General features: G+C 42.9%; 1 protein-coding gene and 1 non-coding gene across 2 annotated transcripts in view; one reads left to right on the forward strand and one right to left on the reverse strand.

Moving 5' to 3' along the window:
* The window catches only part of LOC126441603 (G-protein coupled receptor Mth2-like), a 214,682-nt gene that overhangs the window by 165,363 nt on the left and 26,784 nt on the right, over nucleotides 1–22,535 (reverse strand). The window lies entirely within an intron of this gene.
* Trnat-ugu (transfer RNA threonine (anticodon UGU)) lies at nucleotides 3,794–3,868 on the forward strand. The gene has a single exon. It is a non-coding gene; the product is annotated as a tRNA-Thr (tRNA).

Here is a 22,535-nt window from a genome sequence, read left to right on the forward strand (position 1 = left end):
AAGTAGCACTGCCAACAAAGACTGGTGAAAGTGCAAGTTTTTCTAAGTTACGACCCTTTCATTTGTTTCACTTGTGAAACTTTTCATGACTTCTGTGGCCAACGTGCTTCTTTTAGAAGAAATGTATATATGAAATTCATGTAATATGATCACTTTACATATGAATTTAGTTTTATTTAGCAGCAATTTACGTTTTTGAGCTACAGGAAAGTACTGATAGTACTATATTTGTACATTTGCACGTAATATTCTACGTAATTTTTAAAGTCTTCCAGCGATATCCATATATATGATTTGATTTTTTTCGCCCTCGTTATAAACTTTTTTATATACACTGATGTGCAAAACTTAAGAACAAAAGTAACTTTCGCTCTGGATGTCACTGCAAAGCAACATGGCTACGTGATACTTGAACTGTACATAGAAAGAACTGCTACGATATTGTTCAGAAGAGAAGAGAAAGAAATGCTGGTCGTAACATCGTATGGAGAGTGGTGGGAATATTAAAGCACCCGGGAACATTGTCGACTACTATCATGTAGGTGGTCCAAGCGTTATGATGTGGGGCAGCATGATGTTGCCTGGGTGTGCTGACCTCCAACTCTCTCTGACGACTGCACATTCACCAGTCAACGTTATTTTGACACTGTACTCCTTCCTCATGTGCGTCTTTTCATGGATGCACTCAGCTGTGACGTCACTTTTATGGATGACAATGCGCGACCGCATCGAACTGCGCTGGTGGAGCAGCTTTTGGAATGAGAGGACATTCGGCGAATGAAATGGTCTGTCCGCTCTCCAGATTTAAATCCCATCGAGCACGCATAGGATGCATTGGGGAGGCGTACTACAGCACGTCCACATGCATCAACGACCACCCAGGTCAACAACGCTGGTGTAAGTTTGGGACATTCTATCAAAATACCAACTTACAAAATTTACGGCAAACAAGGGAGAAAATTGCAAAGCACGCATTGTCGTTCGAATTTATCACACACCCTGTTAAAAATCAAGTCCCAGTACTTGTAATGTCCAGGTTGCGATTGGGAATTACCAGGATTAGGAAAATGACATGGAAGGACCAGGCCCCTTTAACTGACGTCATTTGTCTTTTTCACAACAAGCATTTATTTTTCAGGCTAACCACAGGTACCCTTTTAGGAAAAACAGGTACGAAAATTCAAAGTTAATTTGCCATGATAAATTTACACACTTAAAAAGTAAGTGTGACTGTATGCTTTCCCGGCGTATACAGCTGGCGAAGAGTTCTCGGGCTTCCAGCCGGGTGGCAGTGTCTTCAAACTGCGACGTTTCGACGAGTAACATACTCACCATCTTCTGGCGAAGTGCCGAGACTTTGCGGATGCCGGTCCCTTTATACCTGCGATGTGCCCCCCACCACCTGCCCGCTAGAGGCTGGGTCCAGAGGAGCCTGAGGGCGCGGTGGAGGGGGAAGCGGGTGCGCCGTTCGTGTCTCCGTCAGAGCATTCTGTTCGCGTCTCGTGAGCTGGACGGTTCTTGTTGCGTTCCTGGCGTATTGCGGCTAATGCTGGATTCCAGGCCGCGCTCAGTTGATAGCCTTCGTCCCTGTTCACAAGATTCTCGTGGACCCGTATTTCTATTAATTCTTTAAAGACGCTATCCCAATAGCTCCCGGCTCGGCACAGCACCCTGGTGTTTTCGAAATCAAAGGTGTGGTTTTCTTTGATGCTATGTTCAGCTATAGCAGATTTCTCTATCTGTCCAAGTCAAACATGCCCGATATGTTCCTCGCACCTTTTAGAGATGCAGCGCTGCGTTTGACCAATGTACTGCACACCACATTCGCAGGCAATGCTGTATATACCAGGTGTGTTTAGTTTGAGTGGGTCTTTAGCTGAGCCCAGCAGCTCTTTCGTCTTCGGCGGTGGTCGGAAGACGGTATTTATGTTTGATTTTCTTAATAGCCTCCCGATTTTGGCTGATGTGGGCCCCAAATATGGAAGAAAGGCGAGTCTCTTGTTAACTTCCTCTTCCTCTTCCTGAAATTTGTCAGCCTGTCTCCTCTTGAAGGCCCTGCCAATCTGTGTTTCACTGTACCCGTTTTTCAGAAATACCTCTCTTAGGTGGTGTAATTCGTCTGAGAGGCTTTCTTTGTCACAAATGACGTGCGCCCTATGTACCAAGGTGGTCAGTACTGACTGGCGTTGCGCCGGATGGTGGCAGCTGGTTGCATAGAGATACAGGTCTGTGTGCGTCTTTTTTCTATATACTGAATGGCCCAGCGTGCCATCCGCTTTCTTCCGGATCAGTATGTCCAGGAATGGAATACAGCCATCCTCTTCTACTTCCATCGTGAAGGTGATATTCTCATGTATGCCGTTTAGGTGGTCCATAAACTCCTCCAGTGCCTGCCTGCCATGCTGCCAAATCATGAAAGTGTCGTCAACATAGCGGAAGAAGTACCTGGGTTTACGGTGAGCAGTTTGTAGTGCCACCTCCTCATAGTGTTCCATATAAAGATTCGCGATCTCTGGAGCAAGGGGTGATCCCATGGCCACTCCATCCACTTGTTCATAATGCTCTCCATTGCACTTGAAGTAGGTGGTCGTAAGTGCATATTCAAAGAGCTTCACTGTTTCAGGCTCGAAGTGCTGATTAAGGAGCGCCAAGGCGTCTTGTAGCGGTACTTTCGTGAACAAGGAGGTGACGTCGAAGCTCACGAGTAGGTCATCACTCTGTATTCGGATGTCCTTCAGTATTCTAACGAAACCTGCGGAGTTTTTCACGTGATGACTGCAGTGTCCCACCAGTGGTTTCAATAGTTAGAGGCACCCCATCTTTGTAAATCTTGGGCAATCCATACAGGCGCGATGTCGTTGGCGCTCTGGGATACAGCCATTTCTGCACTGCCTCTGGTAGATCTGAGTCCTTCAGTAGCGCCTCGGTTTTCCTGGTCATCGTCGATGTAGGGTCCTTGTTGAGTTTCCTGTAGGCTGGGTCTTGCAGCAGAGAGCAGATTTTCTGTTGGTAGTCGACTGTGCGAATCAGCACCGTCGCATTTCCCTTGTCTGCTGGGAGGACCATGATGTCAGCATCAATGCACTTACGACCACCTACTTCAAGTGCAATGGAGAGCATTATGAACAAGTGGATGGAGTGGCCATGGGATCTCCCCTTGCTCCAGGGATCGCGAATCTTTATATGGAACACTTTGAGGAGGTGGCACTACAAATTGCTCACCGTAAACCCAGGCACTTCTTCCGCTATGTGGACGACACTTTCGTGATTTGGCAGCATGGTTAGGCAGGCACTGGAGGAGTTTATGGACCACCTAAACGGCATACATGAGAATATCACCTTCACGATGGAAGTAGAAGAGAATGGCTGTATTCCATTTCTGGACATACTGATCCGGAAGAAAGCGGATGGCACGCTGGGCCATTCAGTATATGGAAAACATGTTCCCAATGAAGTACATCAACGCCTGTTTACAGCTAGGGTGTCCATTTAACTATCATTTCATTTCTAGCAAAGCTGCATGGTCATCCAGGGTAACTGTTCTTTCGGGAACAGATACTACCGTCATATATAGTTAAAATATGGCTTGCCGGCCATTGACCTTCTTGTGCGAACGCACACGCTATGCCCGAACTCGTACGGGACTTGGTAGATTAATCTGCCACGAGTAATGAGTATGATGGGCAAACATCTATTAGGCGCACTACGAATGTAGTGGTGTGGACATGTTGGGAATGTGGATCTCACGGGGAGCGTGCAAGGGATAAGTCCCGGCAGACGCACTATCCTCTGTGCCCGCGGTGGCTCAGATGGATAAAGCGTCTGCCATGTAAGCAGGAGATCCCGGGTTCGAGTCCCGGTCGGGGCACACATTTTCAACATGTTCCCAATGAAGTACATCAACGCCTGTTTGCAGCTAGGGTGTCCATTTAATTATCATTTCATTTATAGCAAAGCTGCATGGTCATCCACGGTAACGGTTCTTTCGGGAACAGATACTACCGTCATATATTATATAGAAAGAGACACACACAGACCTGTACCTCCATGCAACCAGCTGCCACCATCCGGCGCAACGCCAGTCAGTACTGACCACCTTGGTACATAAGGCGCACGTCATTTGTGACAAAGAAAGCCTCTCAGACGAATTACACCACCTAAGAAAGGTATTTCTGAAAATCGGGTACAGTGAAACACAGATTGGCAGGGCCTTCAAGAGGAGACAGGCTGACAAATTTCAGGAAGAGGAAGAGGAAGTTAACAAGAGACTCGCCTTTCTTCTATATATTTGGGGCCCACATCAGCCAAAATCGGGAGGCTATTAAGAAAATCAAACATAAATACCGTCTTCCGACCACCGCCGAAGACGAAAGAGCTGCTGGGCTCAGCTAAAGACCCACTCAAACTAAACACACCTGGTATATACAGCATTGCCTGCGAATGTGGTGTGCAGTACATTGGTCAAACGCAGCGCTGCATCTCTAAAAGGTGCGAGGAACATATCGGGCATGTTTGACTTGGACAGATAGAGAAATCTGCTATAGCTGAACATAGCATCAAAGAAAACCACACCTTTGATTTCGAAAACACCAGGGTGCTGTGCCGAGCCGGGAGCTATTGGGATAGCGTCTTTAAAGAATTAATAGAAATACGGGTCCACGAGAATCTTGTGAACAGGGACGAAGGCTATCAACTGAGCGCGGCCTGGAATCCAGCATTAGCCGCAATACGCCAGGAACGCAACAAGAACTGTCCAGCTCACGAGACGCGATCAGAATGCTCTGACGGAGACACGAACGGCGCACCCGCTTCCCCCTCCACCCCGCCCGCCGGCTCCTCTGGACCCAGCCTCCCGCGGCCAGGTGGTGGGGGGCACACCGCAGGTATAAAGGGACCGGCATCCGCAAAATCTCGGCACTTCTCCAGAAGATGATGAGTATGTCACTCGTCGAAACGTTGCAGTTTGAAGACACCGCCACCCGGCTGGAAGCCTGAGAACTCTTCGCCACTTAAAAAGTGTTCAAAATGGTGAATAACACAGTTACTGAATCACAATAATACTCTTTTGAAGGCCTTAAACAAGGTGCAAGAAGGTAAGACTCCAGAATATTGACACTTAAAAAATTTTAATTTAAAAAATTAAATAAACCAGCAAAATAATTAAAACTGAGCTCTCGATAAATATCTGCAAGCGAGCTCATACCATGACATTAGGGAGGCCCAGGTGCACACACCAACTAATAAGTGTTCGGATACTTTTGATCATTGTATATCCATACGTGGTGTATATGTGATTTCAAATAAACAGAGATAGATCTCAGGCCTTTCACGGAGCTTAAGAAGCGGACATAGAAGAGACAGCCGACCAGGTGTCATGGGCAGGACAGAAGGCGGCGTGGGCGTGCCGTGCACGTGCCTGCGCGCTGCCAGCAGCCAGCAGGCGGCGTGAATGGGCGGCAGGCGGGCCAAGGCCGCCCCAGTGAGAGCGAGCCTGCCGCCTCCGCTCGCGGCCAGCGCCCCGGCGCCGTCCAAACTGGCCACGGCTGCAGCGACGGAAGTCGCCCTGCAGTGGCAGCCAGGTACGCTTTACGACTATAGCGTCACAGGCAGCTCGCCACACATGTGGCAATACTTCCAGCAAAGGTCGCGAGTTCCTGTTCGTTTGTGGATCGGACGGCAGTCACCTCAGTGGATTCCCGCCATTACTACACAGTTCAGTCACAATGTAGACACCGCCTACGTTCGAGGTCAGAGTGCATTAACCATTCACAGGCGGCAGTTGGCAGCACTAGCAGTAGAGGGTTGGTTTGGGATATAATGGGACCAAACTACAGGATCATCAGTCCCTTTTTCCTGACACAAACAAAGTTCAAGGTAAAAAAAAAATAAAATCCAAATTTAATTTGTGGAGGTAAAAGGTGTAAAAGGAACGGGGAACCACACCGTAAGAAAGAATCAAAAAGGGGGGGGGGGGGATTGTACACCACAGGGTAAAGTAGAGGCAGGTATTAAAATCATACAGCAGGTGGCCTGGGCTGGCTGCCACAAGAATAAAAGAGGTTGAGCCATCCACTCTGAGACACACGAAAATGTCCAGCAAAAGGACAAGGCGAGATGAACACGCATAGGGAAAAGACGAACAACAAGGCAAACAAAATGCACAGAAATGATGACAGAGACTGAAATCGGACGGAGGGTGGACGCCTCGGAGAGAAGGCCAGACGACCAACCTTAGATGGTACGATAAAAAAAACCTCACGAATAAAACTTAAAACTACATCTGCTGTTGAGGTATTGTCTCCTAACACCGTAGGCAGGGTGCCGGGAACGTTAAAAAGTCCGCCGCAGAACGGCTAAAATTGGGCAGTCCAACAAGATGGGGTGACAGTCGTAGGGGAGCCACAGCGACAGCAAGAGGCTCACAAAGCGTGTGGGAGGGGGGGGGGGGGGAGGGGAGACAGTCCAGTTGTAATGCGGAGACAGAGCGATTTATCTGACGTCCAAAACGGCATAATCACAGGCTTTTCCGTAATTGGTGGAAGCAACACCGAAACGGCCAAGTTTGTGAACTGTTTGAGTGCCGCCTTGATTAAAGTATACAGCGCGTCGCAAAATAGTGCTATCCAAAACCGTCGCCGAGGCAACTGTTATGCACCACAGGTCATAGATGAAAGCGGTGAAAGATTGCTGCGAAGATGCGTACGGGCGAATACACGTGCAACTGTGGAGCAACTGACCGCCCAGACATACCAAAGGTCTACCAACGACGACGGATCAGCACGCTCCTCGTTCATGCCCCAATAATGAATGCAGTTCATCGGCGACGATGCACGTTTCATGGTCTGTCGGGCAAATGGCCTTTGGCGTGTACGGCGTGAAACGTCTGAAAGCAAGCACCCTGAAACAATCATCGGAAGTGTCAAGGCCGGAGGAGGGAGCGTTGTGGTCTGGGGAATGTTTCTGTGGCATTGCTTGGGTGATCTCGTCATTATGAAAGGCAGAATGGATCAACACAAATATGCATCTATCCTTGGGGACAATATCCACCATTACGTGCAGTTCGTGTTTCCTCAGCACGATGTGCTCTATCAGCAGAACGATGCAACGTATGACAGAGCATGTTGTGTTCGTGCGTGGTTCGAAGAACGCCAGGTCGAGTTTACCGTACTCTCCTAACGAGGATCTATGGAATCACCTCGATCGGGCTGTTCGTGGCATGGATCCTGAACCGAGAGACCCATCGCAGCTGAGCACGACACTGGAATCGGCATGGATACCTTCCAGAACTTCACTGATTCTCTTCCTGCACGTCTCGTAGCTGTCCTTGTTGCAAAAGGTGGTTATTCAGGCTTTTGACATGTGATCACATTAAAGTGAGTGGACCAAGTACGCCTGCAGGTGGCAGTTCTTCGTTTCTGGTTAGCAATTCAACGCTCAGATCTACGGCGGTGATTTCTGATACGGACGCTGTTAACAAATATTAGATTTGTCTCATGGAGAAGATATTATTGTCTGCATAGCCAACTTCTGCAAGAGCTGTTATGTCAATTATTTTTGCCGTCTTAAGCATATTGCGATTGAAGTGGTTTTTCTTTACCACATACAAATATATTTTTATTTTGCTATTTATAGATTAAAAACATTTTTTTTAACTTTGAAATAAAATTTACTTATGGCATTTTCTGTTGTTTACATGTTCTGAAGTCCATTACGTTTTCTTTCCTACATCTACATATATACTCCGCTAGCCACCAAGCGGCGTATGGTGGAGGGCACAATTCGCGCCAGTCATATTCCCCCCCCCCCCCCCTCCTCCTCCTCCTCAGTACGAGCTCTAATTTCCCTTATCTTTGAATGGTGAACATTGCGCGATTTGAAAGTTGGTGGTAATAATATATTCTTTACATCCTCGGTGAAGATCGGATTTCGGAATTTAGTGAACAGCCCCTTCCGGTTAGCGCGTCGTCTATATGCAAGTGTGTCCCACTTCAAACTTTCTATGAGATCTGTAACGCTCTCGCGATGGCTAAATCTACCAGTCACGAATCTTGCCGCTCTTGTTTGGACCTTCTCAATCTCTTGAATCAGACCCAACTGGTAAGGTTCACATACAGACGAACAATATCCTAAGACTGGAGGAACTAACGTACTGTAAGCAATTTCCTTTGTTGAAGGACTGCATCGCTTCAGGATTCTACTAATAAACCGCAAACTAGAGTTCGCCTTGCCCGTATAATTGCGTATAATTACGAATAGTGAAATTGAAACCAGGCTATCGACTTCAAACTCCGCTAGCAACAAACGAAAAAGCAGTAGACTTCAAAACACGTAAACAAGAGAAAAAATCACTGTAGCTAAATCATATGTCAAATTTATAAAGGTCGACTCTTGTTAGTCGGTAATTGCCATAATATACAAGCATCATATCTATGATATTTCCATAATGATTACTAAAGATGTTTTGTAAATAAAAGTGAAACGCGTCAGGTGAAAACACTCCTAAACTGGAGTAAGCCTAAGACAGGAAAAGGGTATTGCCAATGCTATTAGGAACAATACAATCAAGCGAACAAATTACTACACATATAGACCTATCGATTCTTTTCTTCTGCGGTTTAGACTTTTTATTGCTTATGATGTTATAGAATACCAGAGGGAAAAACCTAATAGCCGGCCGAAGTGGCCGTGCGGTTAGAGGCGCTGCAGTCTGGAACTGCAAGACCGCTACGGTCGCAGGTTCGAATCCTGCCTCGGGCATGGATGTTTGTGATGTCCTTAGGTTAGTTAGGTTTAACTAGTTCTAAGTTCTAGGGGACTAATGACCTCAGCAGTTGAGTCCCATAGTGCTCAGAGCCATTTTTTTGAAAAACCTAATAGCTAAACTCATAACTTTCAGCATACAGGGACAAATATTTTGGTTTTCCTTTAAATAAAGTAATACAGTAATGAAGACCATAGTACATTTGAACGACACAAACCGCATATTCTTCATTTAATTTCTTTAATTAACGACCATTTGTTTATTTCAGAATGTCGCTTTACTTCAGGGAAACGATTCGTCAACGCCGTAACAGGTGCGGGTGTAGGCAGATGTCTTGTTAGCCTTACTGTCACACTGTAAAGACATCGCGTCCGTGTTCTGCGGACCCACGACAACTCTCCAGTAGAAACTGTTCAGCAGTGTCTGCGGATTTGACTAGGCCGCGATACTACTGGAATGTATCCTACACTACGGTGTTTTTAATCCTGGAATGCACCATCTTCACTGCAGTGGACAGCTTTTAATGGTCTCTTCTTTGCCACAGAATTTTACGTAATAATTTAAAGTTGCGACCGTACAAGATACAGGTTGTACAGCAGTTACATGAAAATGATTATGAAGAGCGAATCACTGTCACTCGAAATTAACTAAAATTAGGGGCAATCAAAGCATCCTAAATTTGCTATGGATGAGTGACGCCGGCCGGGGTGGCCGAGTGGTTCTAGACGCTACAGTCTGGAATCGCGCGACCGCTACGGTCGCAGGTTCGAATCCTGCCTCGGGCATGGATGTGTGTGATGTCCTTAGGTTTAAGTAGTTCTAAGTTCTAGGGGACTGATGACCTCAGTAGTTAAGTCCCATAGTGCTCAGAACCATTTGAACCATTTTTGATGAGTGACGAGGCACATTTTCATCTTGGTTACGTCAACAAACAAAACTAACTGGTGCGAGGATATTTGTCAGCAACATCTCTTACAAAGCCAGAAAATCGATGTGATGCGCTATCTCTTCAATGGGCATAATCCTCCATCTCTTTTTTGAAGATTGACATGGCCGAGCAACCAGTCACATCTCATCTCAGAAGTATGCATGCTGCCATGGTTAATACTTTCCTCGCATCTGAACTTTCACAATTTCCTGCAAATGAGTATTGGTTTCACTGTGCTCAAATTTCAATGGATAGAGTTCGCAGTGTGTTCGGTTACCACATCATTTCACCGAACGGGGACATTTTGTGACCTCCCAGATCTTCCCCTTAATCGGTCCGTGATTACGGCCTTCGGGGGCTCCTGAAAAACTGGGTGTACGCTAGACGTCTGCACACAATTGCGGAACTGTATGACACAATTCGTGCACAAATCAGAAACATCCCCATACCGATGCTTTAACATGTCATGAATGATTTATCTCGCAGATTGAGTGTCAACGTAGATTTTTTCAAAACATATGCAAAGGTTTAGTTGTTATGACTGATTCAACCTGTTTCGCTATATCCAAATCAGTCATCTTTTTTGCCACGGCCTGTATTTATATCAAAGTGTGTTTTTTCTAGCATTTTTAGGAACTGTCTGCTTTGAAGAGACGTTTTGCATATCTATATCCTGTCTACAGTTTAAAGAGATAACTCTTTTCTAGTCTGGTTGGTCCTCTTCTCATCACAGGTGATTTAGACTGTTGCCATTCTCCATATGGTGAATTGTGTGAGCAAGACGCAAAATGGAAATGAAACCTCTTCTATTGCCTTCCACAGCTATTGTGTTCTTACGCACATAAAGCATCGTGTTTTCCATTGACTCGTTTGTACGTCCTCGTGCACTCGAGTGCCATATTGCCGAATTTCTGTTTTACCTCTAATTCTCGCCGTGCCTTTATCAGTAATTCTCGGCAGATAAGTAACAAACATCGTGCAGTTCTGTTGTGTTCTCGTGTGAGACAGACGTCATACATTTTGTCGCCTTGCAAGCGTCGTGAGACCTTACATCGTATTCAGAGCGGTAAGTCAGTTCCTTATTTTGAAGCCGAAAACTGACAGGACGTGAGCAGTTCCATATTACAGCCAGTAAAGAGAATAGCAGAATGTCGCATTTTTAGCAGTTGTACGCTAAACGAATTTCAAGAGAATATTGAGAAACTTGAAGCTCTATATCACAGAAGGTCGAAAGGATAAAAATCCAAGACTTCGCTGAGAAGGGTCAGGGTGCAGTGAAATGAGAAATGAAGTGGAAGGCTTTCCTGATTTAAATTTGAAAAAGTTCACCAAAAACAGTGGTGACAGAAAATAGTCGTACAGTAGGAAAAATAGTTCTTCCAGGAAATAAAAAGTATACTGGAGGAAATATTACACGGATGAGAACTGGTGTGGTGCAAGTAACTGCATGAAGTTTGGATACCAGAAATACAAAATCCCGTATGCATCGCAAAATGGATGTGATTACAGTAGAGGAAGTGTTCAAGAGTGGAACGGCCTGAAAACAGAAATTCAAACATCTACCTGTTCTGAACAGAGCATAACTGCCAACACGGAAAACGAAAATTGGTTCGTGAAAATTGCTGGCTTATGACTTATTAGGTTACCATTCTGAGACGAATATTACACGCTAAGAAGATTGGTTCTTACGAAGTTACCCAATAGTTCTACGATAAATGTAAGTTACCTTCTGTTCAAAGATTTTCTTACGAGTAATTTACTGGTTTTCTGGAACACGCATGCCCAGATTCCGGATCACAAGAACTATTTTTTGAGAGTTTATTGCGTTCAGTGGTGCAATAAATTTTTGTGGATGCTAGTGGCAGACGCCGAATTCAAGCTCTTTAGTCATTTATGGATCTTTATCAATAACAAAGACTAAGACTAAAGATAAATGAGACCGCTTTGTCGCTCCGTTCCGTAAAGTATACTCTAAGTATCTGCAGGATTTCCGAGTCAAGAGCACGACATTAAAAAATTATTCGCCGTCTGCTAAATGTTTTGACATGGCAACAAAGCCACTGCTGATTCAAGCACATGACAAACAGTGAAATTTCAGAAAGGAGCGAAAGTAGTTAAGATACGTTTTTTTAAAAAAATTGCTAGTCTGTTCTGAAAATTTATACCAGTTAATCGCTGAAAACAGATTTTTCATTTAGTGCTACAAATTCAAAATACATTTAATATTTCATTTATTAAGAGCTTATTTTCATATCGAGAGTCATTAGAAATTTCCCATTCTTCCCCTTTTGTAAAGCTGGATTCTTCTGGCACAGAACGCGAATTTGCTCTACTGGAGGTACACGAAAACAAAGTTGTCAAACTTGTCTGCTAGGATAGGCGCTTATCGCGTAATGTAACAGTGGCAGCGCTGTGTTGCGACGACTACGCTCCACCGCAGCCTGGCAAGGACTGCAGCCAGCTGTGCAACTGCTCTACAAACTCTTAAGCCACAAACGTGAAGCGTACTTATTAGTAATGACGTGATGTTACCGACAAAAGTTACACCTTCACTCTCGTGTTTTCTCTATCACAATGGCTACAATGGTAATGTCAGTCACAGTGTCTCACATTTAAACTGTTGCGATGAAATGACTGATCAGGAAACAACAAAAACCCTCCAGTAATAGAAAAGTAATGTTTCTTTAAAGCATTCAAAGGGGATTGTTCAGAGAAGCAGCGATGGATTTTGTCATTTTCAAGCTGATCCTATCCAAAACATGTTGAAAGAATAACCTTTCTAGTAAATATTTTCGCACATGTCACTCTGCTTTTCGTCCAAATAGAATATTCACGTACAGATTAGTAGTCGGCATTTCCATGATTCGAGCGAGATGCCCATCAATACGTGTCATGTGATGTGGTCAAAATAGGAGCCTGAGGCTAGAGGTCAATCATTGCCTTCGATACTAGTCGAAATCTCGTAGTGATTGAGCGTCTACGCGGAATCTATGCATGAGACCACTTGGAGGATCTCTCAACTATTATACTGAATAACTATTAATGAGTTTTTACTGCTCATTGGTCAAATAGGATTCTTCATCTCGCCTAACAAGTTATCTGGTAATAACACCCCTTTTTACCACATTAAAAGAGTTTCATTGAGAGTATTCCTCTCTAAACAACACATTCATTTGTCATTTTGAGTAACATTCAGTTTGCTGATTTCTGCGAATATTCATGCCCCCCTGATTTGTCAGTTGGTCAGGTTTCTTTAACAGTTCCCATTATACTGTTTATTTCCGACCGTGCAGGCGATATCAGAGCCACCCAGATACAGTAGCTGAGGCAACGGTGGTGGTGGTGGTGGTGATGGTTCACTTTACTTGCGTCTTCAGGCAGCTTAAGGTGCCCACTGGCTGACATTATAGGTGGCAGCTAGTCATGCTGTGACAAGAATACGAAGTGTAGCCTATTGTGTATCGCAGATAACTGCGTACGAAAACCATTGCTCACCCACTCCCTGATCGACTTTTCAATAACGGTGCGTGAGCAACGCGTCAATCTTGGATCCGTGCAATACAGGTCTTCGATTTAGTCGTAGAGAATATTAATGGTTCTTGCAAAAGGCAATAGCCAACTTGGCTTCTCTAGAGACCACGAACGTTTAAATTTTACTAATTTTATAAAAGAAAACTCTCTAAAGCGGTTTTTTCAGACATTTTTGTGACCACAACTACAACAATGTGTATTAAGATGGTCAAACTAGTGTCACTCCACTTTCTGCTCAGTAATTTTCCTTGATTGTGTCTTCAGTCATAGTGTTACAGTCTACATCACTATGAGATACGTTTACTAAGAGTCACAGTAATTCGTATAGAATTCTGAAAGAGTTACACTCTGTCTTGATTTTAATTTCATCTGTGGTAACAAACTCAGACGATATATGGGCAGTTTACGAAAATGCCTTTTCTGACGAGTTGATCCAATTTTGACATGGGCGAATCTGTTATTGAAGTCAGGTGAATACATTATGCTAATGAAATCTTAAGAATACATGAATTTTCATCTGTTCCAAACCGGGACTCTGTCGCACATCTAAGGCGAGATTATTTGAATTAAATATGTCGCACAATTATCCGTTCGCGCGTCAAGTAGTAGTCGACCGCCAGTACGCTTTCGTTACGAGAAACAGACCGCTAGGTTTGTAATGAACCTGTTGTTAATTTTTCTGCACTGCCTATTTACTCCTAACACCACAAAAATAAGATTATGCGTGTTTACCACAGTGGAAAAGCCTATCTTAAATGGGCTAACCTCTGTTGCGAGAAAGAACAACAATAATTCAAGAAGGAGGGCCTCTGTATTGCAGCAGTTATGTTTTAAACAATACTTCTATTCTGTGTGATACAGAATTCATGAGACAAACTTCATTTGGAATTAGTTACTGGTAAGATCTTTCCAAAATTTCGAAACTTAATACTGTATAGTTTTGTTATGAAGAGATGCCCTATTTGCAATTGTAAACTACTGCACACCGCAAACATATATTTGAATCCGCCTATGCTCAATTTCTATGATGACAATGGAAAAACTCCACTTATATCACTCTAGTGGCTATAACAGAAGCTTTTAGTATCACAGTCACTGTTACTTAAAGAAATAATCATCTCTACTGAATTCTCCAAAACAGTTTCTCTCTTCCATGCTCTCTCTCCATGATGCTATGCATGTGTTTGACGGATTCCTTCCAGTATTTGAAGGTGACTCATATAGCAGATCGCATTTTTACTAGACTCAACTCCTTTAACTGTTCCAGACCTCACGCCAGCCTGCGTGAGCTTAAACGCGTGCCTTTCGGCTACCCGTCACAGTGGATTGGCTCTCTTGCCAGTCCACAACAGTGACGTTCCTAATGCCTTCTTTTGTGAGTGTCTCGCCTGTAGAGGATACATTTATTATTGTTTCTGGGAACATAAGCTTTGATTTGGGCGCAAGTTAACTCTACTGGGTCGAAATGGCAATAGTAAGGTAGTAGCCAAACGATCGTATGCCCACATGTTTCGCAAGTTCGTCGATTTCGTATGGGGGAAACTATCGTTTGTGGAGAGAGATTTTTCCCTAAGCTCCGCCTTCTTAAAGTCATCACGTACATCGAAGCTACGACGCTGGAGTGAATGATTTCCTCCTTTCGATTTGCCATGGTATGTACATTGTGAACTACTGAATGATAAAGAGCATTGTCTAGAACAACTGTTAACGGTTTGTTTTCCGATTTGCTATTAGTGATTCTACACAACACTTCGTAAATGTAACATGGGTCATTTCTTTATGATAATCTCCTGTATTCTCTCATTAAAAAAAAACAGCAGACTGGTTGGGAGGGAACCATCGGAGGTGGCTGCGTAACGAACAAGTCTACCGCCTCCCCCCCCCCCCCCCTCCCCTCACCATGCCGGAAGGTATTACCAGTGTTCCTTTAGCTGTGTCGTCTGTCCAGCCCTTCCTAAAAACGTGGCCAGAATTGACCCACGTTTCATCAACCCACACCACTTCGTCGATATTCATCCTACGGAACTGCCTTAAGAATCACCATCGCCATGCAGCAACATCATCTCTCTCCCACAGCTTATGCCCACAAATGTCAATAGCGAAAGCCTAGGCTGTGTAAAACTGAACTACTTCATCTTATTCACCTTTCTTTCAAGGATTAGGCTGCTGCTTGTTCCGAATTCACACACAAAATCATTCCCATCTTTTTAGAGGTCTTCCAGTATCTCTTTTCCGATTGAGCTTTTAGTTCAGGATCATCTGAGGAATTCTGTGACATTCTCATGAGGTGTTGTCTCCAATCTTCACGATATATTTGAATTTTTTTCATTCAAGCTGAAAATATATAATTCTGTTGTAATATCTTCGTTCCTGATCTTATCTCTTCTTGTGTAGCCATTCGTCTTTCTTAGGAACGTCATCTCTGCTGTTTGGATTTTATTTTTTTATTTATTTATTTTTTCTTGTTTCAGTGGTAACCCAACTTTCGCTTACACGGGATAACACAGGAACTGCCATTACTTTATAGAATTTCGTGATTTTTTTTAATACTTTATGGCAAAATGTTCTGCTAATTGTACCACAATCTACTTGGAATTTGTGTATTTAATTTTCAATATTAGGGTCAAAATAAAAACCTATAGCACAGCCTAAATAAGAGATTTGAAACACTTTTTATAAAATCTGAATCATCCAAAACAGTTATTGATCTGGCTGGATATTTTCCTCGGAAAGCCACTATTTTTGTTTTGTTGTTAGAAATTTTAAAGTTGTACTTCTTGCAAATTTCGTTCAGCTGGTATACTGATCTTTGGGGGTCATCTTCAAAAAATGGTTCAAATGGCTCTGAGCACTATGGGACTTAACATCTGTGGTCATCAGTCCCCTAGAACTTAGAACTACTTAAACCTAACTAACCTAAGGACATCACACACATCCATGCCCGAGGCAGGATTCGAACCTGCGACTGTAGCGGTCACGCGGTTCCAGACTGAAGCGCCTAGAACCGAGGTCATCTTCGTTCTTTTGAATAATAACGATGTCATCAGCAAACAAAAGTGCATTCAGGTATTCCTCATTCGTTATCTTAATTCCTTTGTTACTTTACACTCCCATTTGCGAAGAATGAAGTTCTTGTAAATGTTAAAAATAGAAGGTGATAGTCTACACCGTTCTTTTGTTGTCGATTCCTACCTGTGTATTACAATGCGTGTAGTTTTGTAAAAGCATCTCGCTACCTCTATTAGATGATACGGATATCCACATTCAGATATAATCTTCCATGTGCTATCACGGCTCACACCGTCAAAAGCCTTTTCAAGGTCGATGAAGGCCCTATGGGTTTCTATATAAATTCTGTGTTTTGCTATGATGTTTTCAATTAAAAACACATTGTCTGTGCATGAACGACCTGATCTAAATCCATTTCGTTTTTCAGAAATAATAGCTTCTGTGACATTCTTTATGCAGTTATTGATTATCTCAGAGTATAGTTTGTAGTCAGTGTTCAGAAGCCCGATGCCACCACTATAGTTTTTACAGTCATTACGTTTTCCTGTTTTTGAAAAGAGAGATTACTTCTGCTGTATACCAAGGGTCCCACTCCCAGGGAACACCTTAGGTGTGTGGTGGAAGGTTTTGTACTATTTTTCGAAATTCAATATTTTCATTGTTATGTACCTTCACAAGGAAGAGTGTAACAATTCCAAGGTTTCCAGTCTAGTTTTCTAGGCACAGTGATTTCCCATGGCAGTAGCAACTGAACAATTTTTTTTTGGAATTTTTCCACTCACCGTGAGTCTTCAACTAAATTACAACTCACACTCAACCGAACGATGATCAGGTGTAAATTTTTGATAGTTTACACGTACACCTTATGAAAGGTTGTGACATTCCCGTTAACGCTCTGTTAGTCACACTACGCCACTGAAGAGTCTTCGGTACATATAGTAACAGAAAATCACAAAACATTGTCTTTGACGTATGAGAGCAGAAACATTGCACTGCTTATAAAAAGATGCAGGTAACCACAAAACTAGTACACGCCCATAGTAACCTGCTGTGCTGCAGTTTATGGAGGTCTTTAACATCTCATTAGCGATGGGCCATTAGCGCGTCCGTGTTGTTTCTGAAAATGTGTAGTCGTTGATCCACTATCTCAGTACCTTAACTATTACCACAGTACGAGATGAGTACGAGAACAGCCACCAATATAACTGGAAAATTTCTGTCTTTTGAATGATTTAAGCACTTCAACGAAATAATGAAATAAGAGCAAATTACAGTCTGAAGTTTTCGATACACGATAGGTACCTCAATTGTAACAGGTATATGGCGATTTCCTAAAAAAAAATTTATCTCAGTCCTGAAATCAAGAATGAAATAAAGTCGTTTATTACGAAAACTTTTGCACTATCTAAAGTGTACAGTAAATAGGAATGTTTTCAATTTACAGCGCTCATGCTTCATAAATAATGTTATAGATATTTGGCATTATTATCGAGCAAAGAGACGCAGTGGTTACCACACTAGACTCTTATTTGTGAATGGTGGGATTCTAATCTCAGTGCGGCCATCCTAATTTTGTATGAATCGATTCTGGTTCATGTTCATGAGGAAGGATGGATACATGAATGGATAGTTTGGGCGAAGGGGACCATACAGCTGGGTCATCTGTCCCATCGAAATATGGAAGGTTGGGGAAGGAAATGGGCAGTACCCTTTCAAAAGAGCCATCCAGGCATTTGCCTGAAGAGATTTAGGGAAATCAGGGCAAACGTAAATCAGGATGGCCGGACGCGGCTTTGAACCGTCGTCGTCCTGAATGCGAGTGCAGTGTGCTAGCCACTGCGCCCCCTCGTTCGGTCGCTTCTGGTGAACGACGGAATAATGAAACGCAAATGTCACGCCTGTGATCCTTGAGTCTGTTTTTATACTGGTCGTGATGTCGCCGGGATGTCTATTGAGTCAATTTTTATACTGGCCGTGATGTCAGCGGGACGTCAAACTACACATACAGCTTTTATGTGTAATTTTGGACTGGTGATGTAGAATTCGCTTCACTTTCGCAAATCATCACCAGTACTCTGCCTGGCTAACTAATGGTGTACAAGCATTCCCTGTACCATATTCAGGAAGCATTTATGATTTAAAACTATGAGTACTTTTATGAAGACTACTTTGCTACTTGGAGAGTGAAGGTGACACAATCCTGGTCAACTCCGACTCCAGTCCAAATTTTTTATGTACACGTGCTATAAAGGAAAAGAAAAGCTTATTTACATAGTGTTCTAGTTTATTCCATTGATGTGCAAGAAAAATACAAAACAATAAATAAGGATGTGGTTACGCATTTTGTCTGGCCAGCAGCTTTGTGTGACTCAACGATTCTCACTGATCACCTAAGAGCCACACAATACGATGTTTGTGTGTACTATTACGATGTATGCAAGGATAACCACCAGAAAAATGCGAGAATCTTTGGGGAGCAGGAATGATATATTTACTTTACAGATAACAGCAACCTCTAGTGAAGCTTACTCTGCTTACTCTGATAACACAACTAAACACTTTTTCACAACGTAGGTACCAAAAACGACAGCTTTCGTATATAACTAATGAATACGACATAGAGATCCGTTGTCTCTTGTAGTTGCTCCTCTTTTAAAGCTTCAACGAATAATCGTATACACAAGCAATCTGTGTGAACGTTATATATTTTTACGTAAATTGGAGAATACGTTCACAAGGCAAACATATAATTTAATATTATCTTTCATTGTCAATCAACGATAACCTCTATAAGCAGCGCCTTGCTGCAACAATATCCTTGACTCTACTGAAATTTTATCGTAATTAACTATTTCGTCAATCTTAAACTTTAGGAATTAAATGGAGTGACGTTTCATTTATAATTAATCAGTTTTCAATAAAAAGTAAACTTGCTTTCCCTGTCTAAATAAAGATTAATTATTTTTCTTTTCGTTCCAAGTTATTAACTGAAAAAACTATTCCTTGTCTTTAGAGTTTTAATTTCTTTGAACTTTGCTTTGGTCAAAATGCCAGTCTTTTACTTTATTTTCCTTTGGATTTACATTGATACGAAAAGATATATTTGAGATATTAGTCTGCTTTGAAATAAATTTTTGAATATTTTTCTTGTAAAGACAAGTCGGCTCTGACGTTTTCAGTTTAAAACAGTTAATTCTTTTTTGCCTACCATTAAATCGTTTACAGGTACAAATCAGCGTTTTACTCTACTAGTTCTGGTTCTCTATTCAAAACCTCACTAAGTGGAAATGTAAGAAAAAAATAAAACAAAAAAATCTGAGTTCCACCGCCACTTTTCAACTATATGAACCTTAAATAATCAAACAAAGCTCAACCACTTCAAGCATTGGCTTCCACGACCCACTGAAACTTAAAACTCAAAACACAGCTGTCGATAACCTGTTTTAGAGAGAATTAACGTGTTCTCTAATTGATGGTTCCTGATTTGTCGGTTAGGGATGAGGGGAAAAGCTATCAAATTCTCAACAAACTTCCGATTGTTTCAAAATAAGTAACTATTATGTAAGACGACAATTCTCTTTATTGTAGACTACACATTCTGTGCATCCAACGATATTTCCGGAATTTACTGTATTACGACGCTCACACCGAAGTCACTCAATAAATCCCAACCAAATACCGCCAAGTCACTGTTCCTCAGTGCTTGGATACAACTATACAAGCACAGTAGTGCAATGCAAAGTTCATGTCCCTTAGTGCGTACTTTCAGCCTCAACCACAAAATAACTAACCGACTTCGAATGAACACGTTTCTTCACATACACAATCCAAGGGAAAATGTTACAAGAATATTGAAACAAGGTTCGCCTACAAACGTGTGGCTATTAAGCAACGCAACGCACCATTAACCGCAAACTGGAGAAACTAATCTCACACTTCAGTAAATCGGAGCTTTTCCTATACATGGCGAGCCTACACTCTATGAAAATAATCACTTTCAACGCAAGTCATTAATCTTCTCAAAATATCTTTCTAAACGACTTAGAATTGCTTTGAACACATTTGAGTTCTATCCCCGTTGCAGATTAATGCACGTATCGTACGTGTGAGCCTATCTCATCGTACTCTAGAGATAATCTTCCTCGAGGCTCACTATTCGAACCATACTGATACTAAACTGAAATTCTAAAAGAACGAGCCAAGAACCGCTCTCTGCGAACAAACATATCACGCTAATTCTCTGTTCAACAATAAGAGTTTCTTCTTAGCAGTTGCCGGCAAACGTTTCCAGTGGCCAACTGCGTCGTAGATGTTATCTATGCCGTACGCCGCGATTCAGCAGTCGGCTGGGCGTTGCAAAGCCGCTGAATTGGCAGGACACAGTTTTTCTCGAACATTAGGTGCCACGTATCTACAACATTTTAACACAAAAAATATAACTTTCTAAACCTCTTAATAAACTCTTCATTCACTCAAAACAAAGTCGATAGTAAATTAAGGCGATATTAACAAGTGATACGCTTTTTCGAGCTGAAGGCGTTTGGCGCATCACAAAGCCCCGAAGTAAATCTTAAATGTCTTCCGACAGTAAATGTATGATCTTCAGTGAGCTGAAATAGTTTATTATTTTTGGGTGGCTAACTGGGTGTGTAAGGGAGAGCGAAGGAGAAAGTTTATTAGAGTCAAACGTCCAATCAATGAAGAGACCGTTAGAGACTATGGAACTGTTTCTGTTTTCTTCGCCAAACACTACTGACGTCAAGAACTCTCAACCACCTGAAGTCCGAGGGGCGTTTAATAAATAATTCAACAGTTTTCTGAAAGCAGTTGGTTTTATTGAGGATTCCAATACTTCATATTATCCCTCACCCTTTTGGCAACAAAACCATGTTTTTCAACGTAATTTCCACTCAATGCGACGGTCTTACGCCACCTTACGGGGAAGGTATGTACGCCCACATGGCACCACTGTACTTGTCGACATGGGAACCAAATTCTTGCTGTATCGATAACCTCCCCTTCATCCACATACTGCTTCCCCTGGAGTACATCTTTCATTGGCCCAAACAGATGTAAGTATGAAGTTGGGAGATCCTGGCTGTATGGTGAATGAGGAAGGACGGTCTAGTGAGGTTTTGTGAGCTCCTCTCGGGTGTGCAGACTTTTGTGAGGCCTTGAGTCGTCACGGAGGAGATGTTCGTTTGTATTTTCATGGCGACGAACACGCTGAAGTCGTCTCTTCAGTTTCCTGAGGGTAGCAAAATAGACTACACAGCTGATGGTTGCACGACGAGAGAAGACATCGAACAGAATAACCCCTTCAGAAACCCAGAAGACAGTCGCCATTACTTTACCGGCTGAGGGCGCGGCTTTGAACACTCTTCGCAGGAGAGGGGGTGTGGCGTCACTGCATGGATTGCCGTTCTCTTTCCGGCTCGAAGTGAAGAACCCATGTTTGAGAAAAATTGTCATGATCAGCCTCTTAACGCGCAAGCCATTCTGCACAGATTGTCCTACATTGTTCTTTATGGTCTTCTTTTAGGCATCGAGAACCCAGCTGGCAGTACCTTTGAGTACCGCAACTGGTGGACGATTTTGTCAGCACAACAGATAGAGACTTCCACTTGAACAGCGAGGTGTTTGCCGTCCGTCGATCATCTCGAATGAGTGTGTCTGCACGTCCAACATAGCAGGAGTCACAGGCGTGGCGGCCGAGCGGCACGCGGCCTTTCCATGACGATGACAGAGGCCTCGACAGACGACTCACCGTGCTTTTGTTCACTATAAGGTCACCATAAACATTGTACAAGCGCTTATGAGTGTGATGCTCTGGTTTTCCGCCGAAAAAAACTCAATGACAGTTCTCTGCTTGGAACGCACCTACTTACAGGCGCCATTTTGAGGGCTATGTACAGCACCGTCACCTATCGGAACTTCTGAAACTATAGGGGTGAAACGAAATATTCCGTCATGTTCCACAACAAATATCGCATTTTTCAGTCGAAACTGGCGGAGAAAAAAATGTGTTGCGTTACTTATTAAACGCCTTTCGCAGTTGCTATTACTGAGGTGGCTTGCTTGCACACAGTACCTATGCAGCCTCGTCACGGGGCACGCAGCCAGATAGTTTTAGGTAAACTTCAGTAAGCTAAACTTAACACAAATGACCAAATTTTATAATATATTTTTTTAATTAGAATCTTGAATATCAAAAGGATGCGCGACAATGCTGTACAATGTTCACATGTTGACAGCTGTCTGAACAACGGTCTGTTCCTGAAACCAGTGAGCGATGGCCAATACCAG

Source organism: Schistocerca serialis, chromosome 1 (genome assembly GCF_023864345.2).
Source record: "Schistocerca serialis cubense isolate TAMUIC-IGC-003099 chromosome 1, iqSchSeri2.2, whole genome shotgun sequence".
Lineage (NCBI taxonomy): Eukaryota > Metazoa > Arthropoda > Insecta > Orthoptera > Acrididae > Schistocerca > Schistocerca serialis.